Source organism: Saccostrea echinata, unplaced genomic scaffold (genome assembly GCF_033153115.1).
Source record: "Saccostrea echinata isolate AGI-Se365-2 ecotype Australia unplaced genomic scaffold, CSIRO_AGI_Sech_v1 ptg000047l, whole genome shotgun sequence".
NCBI classification, from domain to species: Eukaryota; Metazoa; Mollusca; class Bivalvia; order Ostreida; family Ostreidae; genus Saccostrea; species Saccostrea echinata.
The window spans coordinates 1,765,340-1,772,023 of record NW_026889796.1 but is presented as its reverse complement, the minus strand read 5'-3'; positions in this window follow the sequence as shown (position 1 = coordinate 1,772,023).

The following is a 6,684-nucleotide window of genomic DNA, read 5'->3' as shown; positions in this document are numbered from 1 at the left end:
CCCTTAGATCTAAAATAAATTGAAATCTATAGTTTATCAATCAATTTCTGATGAATTCAAGCATTATTAACATTTTGATTCGCCAAGATGAATTAATTGAACACCTCAACTGCATGCTTTTTCCCCACTTACTTAGACAAAAGTGATTTCTGTTCATCAAAACTTTGTTGACTTTGAACATTTTTCCTGGGGGTAAAAGCCAGGCACCCTATTTTGAAAATGATATAAATAAGCTCAATATTTACACATTTATACGATGTAATTTTCTCAATGTCCAAAAAACATTTTCGTTTAGTGTAGCGAGGGTCCTTAAAGCCATATTAAAAAATGAAGAAGAAAAAATTTGTCCTCTCCCATCTTAGGTTGCAGAAATTGTTTCATAAATTTTTAAAACTTTAACAAATTATTAAAATTGAAGTATTGAAGATATTACTTAAATAAAAAAAAAGTAAATGAGGTGATGAAATAATTATGAAATGAATTTAAAAATGTTTCCTGGAGTTTAAAAAAAGTTTTGAGTTGGCCCATTTTTAGTCAGTGTGTTGGAGAGGGAAAACAGACATTTTTTAGGTCACCTGAGTCACTCAAGTGACCTACATGTATTGCTATTTGTTTTTGTCCGTTGTCGTTCATCGTCAATCGGTCGTAAACTTTGGAATTATTTAACTTCTTCTCTGGAACTACCGAACCAATTTCAACCAATTTTGATATATGGTTTCAATGGATGAAGGGGAGTAAATATTGTGAAATTCATTGCCCCTGCCCCCCTTGGTGCCTGAGGGGTGGAGCTAAACCTTCAAAATCAATGCAGTCTTAAAAAATCTTCTTTACTCCTGGACATCAAGCAGTCACTCTGTTGGCATGATTGTAATAAGATTTTGAGCTCTCTACCAAAATTGTGAATTTAATGGCCCCTGGATCAGGTGTTCTGGTGCTAGGGCGGTGCTGTAATGAATATATAGTGAAAATGCATTAATTCTTTAAAAAAAAAAACTTCTCTTCTGCTCCTTGGTATTTAGACGATGAACTAAGTACATAGTTATGATGAGAAAGAGTGCCTCGTCCTGAATTGTGTAAATTTCATGGCCCCTGGGTAGGGGTTCTGATGTTATGGTGGGGCTCTAATGATTATATAGTGAGAATGCATTAATTATTTGAAAATCTTCTCCTCTGTTCCTAGGTATTAAGCTGATAAACTAAATATACATATATGATGAGCAAAAGTGCCTCTTCCAAAATTGTGAATTTCATTGCCCCTTGGTCAGGGGTTCTGATGTTAGGACGGGACTGTAATGATAATATAGTGAAAAGGCATTAATTCTGTAAAATCTTCTCCTCTGCTCTTGGGTATTTAGCCGCTGAACATGATCATAGTTATGATGAGCAAGAGTGCCTCATCCAAAATTGTGAATTTCATGGCCCTTGGATCAGGGGTTCTGGTGTTAGGACTGGGCTCTTATGATTATATAGTGAGAATGCATTAATTATTTGAAAATCTTCTCCTCTGCCCCTGGGTATTAATCGGATGAATTAAGTACAAAGTTATGATGAGGAAGGGTGCCTTTTCGAAAATTGTGAATCTCATGGCTTCTTGTTTAATCACAAACTAAATTCAATTGTTGGAAAGTTGTTGCATGATACTCAGGTGACCTATAAGGCCCGTGGGCCTCTTGTTTAAATATATACGGGCTTAGCCTAAAAAAGAAAAATATAAACAAACTTAACAAGCACACAAATACCGTGTATACAGAGTATATTACATAATAAAATCCATATCATGTCATATTAGCCCAAGTGGCCCCATATCAGCCCGACGGCCAAAGACCCGAGGGCTGATACGATATATGAATATTGATTTTAGTGTGCAGTACTTCTGGGATATTGAGTTGGGACGCAGTAAATGTATTTTGTCTTAAATATTTTTTATTCAATTTCTTTATTGACAACACCATCATACATTGGCATACAGTCATGAATACAACAAACAACAAGCATTCTGAGAGTATTGCATTAGCAATACTAGTCCCCTACCGGCAAGTGTAATCTGGTTCCCGTTAAAAATTGAAAATGCCATAATTCCGTCAAAAATCATTGAAGCGGAACGAAATGCAAACTTGATCTATAACTCATCAAGGTAAAGTCACATGCCAAAAATCAGCTCAATATCTGCAAGCGTTTAGAAGAAAATTGCGGAAAACCCTTAAAAATTGAAAATGCCATAATTTCGTCAAAAATCATTGAAGCGGAACGAAATGCAAACTTGATCTGTAACTCATCAAGATACACTTACATACAAAAAATCAGCTCAATATCTGCAAGCGTTTAGGAAAAAAGTGCGGAAAACCAAGTGGGACAGACTGACAGACAGACCGTGGGACAGACGGACAGACAGCTAGACAGACAGACTTGCCACAAAACATCCTTGGGTAAAGGGGATTCAGGTTTGTTCAAATGAAGGGTCACACCCTCTTTCAAGGGGAGATAATTAAGAATTAATGAAAATTTGGTGGTATCTTTTAAAAATCTTCTTCTCAAGAACCACTGGGCTGTAAAAGTTGAAACTTATGTGAGACTTTCATTACATCGTGTAGATTCAAGTTTGTTCAAATCATGACCCCCTGGGGTAGGGTGGGACCACAATGGGGGATTAAAGTTTTACATAGGAATATATAGGAATAAATCTTTAAAAATCTTCTCCTCAAGAACAACTAAGCCATGATTAGTCATATTGATATGAAATCATCCTCAGGTAGTGTAGATTCAAGTTTGTACAAATCATGACCCCCAGGGGTAGGGTGGGGCCACAATTTGGGATCAAATTTTTACATATGAATATATAGGAAAAAATCTTTTCAACGACAGAAAAGCCATGTTTTGTCATATTGATATGGAAGCATCCTCAAGTAGTGTAGATTCAAGTTTGTTCAAATGATAGGAGGGATAGGGAGGGTCCACAATGGGGGATCAAATTTTTAACAGGGGAATATATAGGAAAAAAATCGTTAAAAATCTTCTGCTCAAGAACAGTAAAGCCTTTTGTTACATTTAGAAGGAAGCATCCTCAAGTAGTTCAAAATTCAACCCCCCCCCCTTTTAAACTTTTCAATACTGAAGTGATTTGTGCCTTTTCCTAGCCAATGTGCTCAGGTGAGCGATGTGGCCCATGGGCCTCTTGTATGTATTATGTCTCCCCTGGAAGGGGAGACATATTGTTTTTGTCGATTTTCTTCTTCTTCTTCATCCAAATTTTGTCCAGGCCGTAACTTAAACACCCTTTGACATTAAGACTTCAAACTTGGAACTTAGATAGATGACATTGAGAAGGAGTGCACGCCACCAATATTTTTGACCTTGACTTATTAAGGTCAAGGTCAATCATTTACATCAAAATAGAGTTCAGCCCATAACTTGAGATCTCTTTGATATTAGGACTTCAAACTTGTAACATAGGAAGAAGAAATTAGACAAGATGCACTGCAATAAAATTTTGACCTTGACCCCTTTCTGCTTTCAAGGTCAAATAGAGAAAAAAAACACGATCTGATATAACTTGAGAACCCTTTGACATTAAGACTTCAAACTTGGAACATGCAGAGGTGGTATAAATGAGGGATGCATGCCACCAAAAGTTTTGACATTGATCCAATTATTATAATGTCAAGGTAAATCTTTTACATCAAAATAGAGTCTAGGCCTTAGCTTGAGTATCCTTTGATATTAGGACTTCAAACTTGTAACACAGAAAGAATACATTGTTACAAGATGCAACGCATCAAAATTTTGACCTGGACCCCTTTATTCAAGGTCAAATAGAGAAAACACGACTAGACCATAACTTGAGAACCCTGACATTAAGACTTCAAACTCGGAACATGGAGAGGTGGTATAGAGAAAGGTTGAATGCCAACAAATTTTTTCACTTTGACCTATTAATAAAGTCAAGGTAAATCTTTACATGAAAATATAGTCTAGGTCATAACTTGAGAACTTTTTGACATTAGGATTTCAAACTTGGAACAAGAAAGACAACATTGAGACTAAATGCACTGCATCAAAATATTTGACCTTGACCACTTTCTTCAAGGTCAAATTAAGAAATACACGACGAGACCATTACTTGAGATCCGTTTGACATGAAGACTTGAAATTTTGTACACAGAATTTGAGTTGAGATGCACTGCATTATTATTTTTTACTCTGATCATAAATGTTGGTAAAGAAGGGGAGACATGTTTTTTTTTTTGTTTTTTTTTTTTTTAATACCCACTAGTTTATTATAGTTTTAGAAATAACTGTTCCTTGTGGTCTTGGCATTATCTAAAACCTAAATTGTTTACTTTTCGTACATTTTGAAAAACAGGTTGGACAACAAAACATGAAACTTTAGATCATATGTATTTTCAGACAGTAAAACAATATTGACATGTTACAGTTTACATGTACCTACATTATTATTCCCTGAATGTCCATGCCCTACTGTGATGTCAAGCATGCGTACTTAATTAAAAAAAACTAACGTTTAGATCTAAATTATGCTAGCGCTTGCGAGTGCTAGCATTAAACAAAAAATGCTTTCAGTGCTAGTTCTTGGACTTGATCAGATGGGCTTATTTCGGTGGAAAAAAAACCCCAAAAAAAACCAAAAAAAAAAAAAAACGGTACTACATGTTATTACATTTCTGCAATATCCACAACTGATATACTTGATTGACCTACAAAGAAAACATTTGTGCAAATCTACATGTATAGAAGCCATTGCAAATTTCAACAAACATGTCTGATTTTCAATGTATTTGAAATATGTCTTTCAACTTATCTTATTTACACATAACCCATAACATATGACATACATGTAACTGGATGTTTTGCAGATCGATTATGCAACATTAACGGATTTGAGTGATGAGCAAATGAAGACAATTATTCCCTTGAAACTTGGAGACCTGCATGCTGCAAAAAGATTCTGTACTGAAGCATTAAAGAAGAAGAAACAGAAAGATAGATGCTCATCGCTGATTAAAAAATGGAAAAAGAAAACAAAAGCAGCAATGAAATTGAAAAATGACAAATCGGACAGTACCACAGGAAGTGATGATGATGTCCAAGCAGTAGACGGCCGACGTGTAAAATTAGTAGGGAATCAGAATGCTACAAAGCTTGAAAGGAAAATAGAAATAGGGTGGTTTGATTTTGATTTTAAGAGTATGGACTATCATCAAGTAAAATCCTTAATAAAAGGAGGCGGAACCAGAGGAGTCAGTGCACTTAAGACGTGGAGGCCGAAAGATATACTCGAACATGCGAAAAAAATCTTTTTTCCAAAAGGTGTCTCCAAACGGGGAAAACTGTCCGATTTCAAGATCGAATTGAGAGACTTTTCAGCGCAGACAATTCCCGATGAGTCAACAGTGGGGGATATGTACGAGGCAACTAATGTTAAGATGCTGCGATACTATATATTTACAAAACGTAAGGAAGATAAAGGTTATGAGTCTGAGGAACTATGTTTGCCAAAGTTGAAATCCTCAAAAACTTCAAAGGCCAAAAACAGAGTTTATTCAGAGGATGAGGATAGTTTACCAGATTTGGAGGTACCTAGAAGTAAAACCACACCAGCAACAAATAATGAACATTCACTTGATGAAAGACATTTGTATAGCTTGCCAGATTTGGGGGTACCTATCAAGAATACTAGTACAGCTCCAGCACCAAGTAAGCCCCATCCATTGGATGAAGGACAGTTACAGGCTAGTACCACTCCAATGATTCTTGATCCAGATATTCCATCAACCTCAACAACATACATGCTTGTTGATGAAGATGTAAATTTTCGTCTCACAGACGAGAATGCCAATGTGGTCACAGTTTGCAATCCATTGGAAACGGTATCTTTTTTTGTCGGTAGCTATGGTTCGGGAGATGTCACATTACCTTTGGATTTCTCTATCGAAAATGTTGGAGAAGATCAGAATACATTTTCATGCACATCAGCTCCAGCCGCGCAGAAAGTAAAATTTCATCAGGGGAACACATACCAAGAGTTGATTAAGCTTTATAAAAATAACAATTTTCAGTTGGATATTGATGAAAGTATTTGTAAAGTTGAACGTGTGCTACCAAATGGAGAAACCGAGAAAGGGGAAGGGATTGGACTGATTAGAGATATTTTTACGGAATTTTGGAATACCTTTTATTCCAAATGCGACGGAAGCGACATTAAGATACCCATATTAAGACATGACATGGGAGAAGAAGAGTGGAGAGCTGTTGGAAGAATCATCGTGAACGGTTACAAACTAATGAACTATTTCCCCGTCAAATTGGCAAAACCGTTGTTTGAAGATGCTCTCTTTGGGGAAAACCACACAGATTTAGTGGGAGTTTTTCTTCATGCGGTACCCCCTGTTGAACAGACTGTTTTAAAAAATGCCATGGAAGATTTTGATAAGGCAGACTATGAGGAGCTGTGTGATATTTTAAGTTCCCATGAGTGTCTTAAACTACCAACTGCTGGAAACATAAGAGGGCTTTTAAAGGAAATAGCCCATAAGGAAATTCTCCAGGAACCAAAGTTTATCATCGAGTGTTGGAAACCAATTCTGCAAACCTGTCTGCAAATCGAAAGGTCTGATCTTGATGAAATTTATGAAAGAAAATTACCTACAGTAAAAAAGGTACTACAAC